This window comes from Penaeus monodon, chromosome 19, assembly GCF_015228065.2.
Source record: "Penaeus monodon isolate SGIC_2016 chromosome 19, NSTDA_Pmon_1, whole genome shotgun sequence".
Classification (NCBI taxonomy): domain Eukaryota; kingdom Metazoa; phylum Arthropoda; class Malacostraca; order Decapoda; family Penaeidae; genus Penaeus; species Penaeus monodon.
This window is the reverse complement of record NC_051404.1, coordinates 2,020,390-2,020,766: the sequence shown is the minus strand read 5'-3', so window position 1 is coordinate 2,020,766 and position 377 is coordinate 2,020,390. Positions and strand designations below refer to the sequence as shown.

The 377-nt window shown below is 30.0% G+C and overlaps 1 pseudogene; it reads left to right on the top strand.

The window, feature by feature from the left end:
* The window catches only part of LOC119585512, an 18,306-nt pseudogene that overhangs the window by 3,895 nt on the left and 14,034 nt on the right, over positions 1-377 (top strand).

The window sequence follows — 377 nt, the reverse complement described above, 5'->3', positions numbered from 1 at the left end:
GTTTTTTTTTTGTCTGCTATTCATTTGGGTCCTTAAAGCCTTCGTTTCCCTTTTTCTAGGGAACGAAGCCCAAAAATAAAAAAAAAATTTTCAAGTCAAAACAAACTTTGTGAATTAATAAACTATAATTTTAAACTAAAAAATTGCTTGATGTATGGTTTGGGGAATTTAATTGTGAAGATTTGGATTTAAATAAGTACAAACTACCAAAAATTTTTGTACCTAAAGCATGAGACCAAAATACCAAAGGGCAAATTCATAAGGGCAAGGACATGAATAGAATCTAGAAAAAAAGAAAAAAACTGCAAAAAAGGTAAATGTAACTTCACGAAAGGGCAGGTCGTAAAAAATTGGGCTAAAAAAATCTCATACAACCT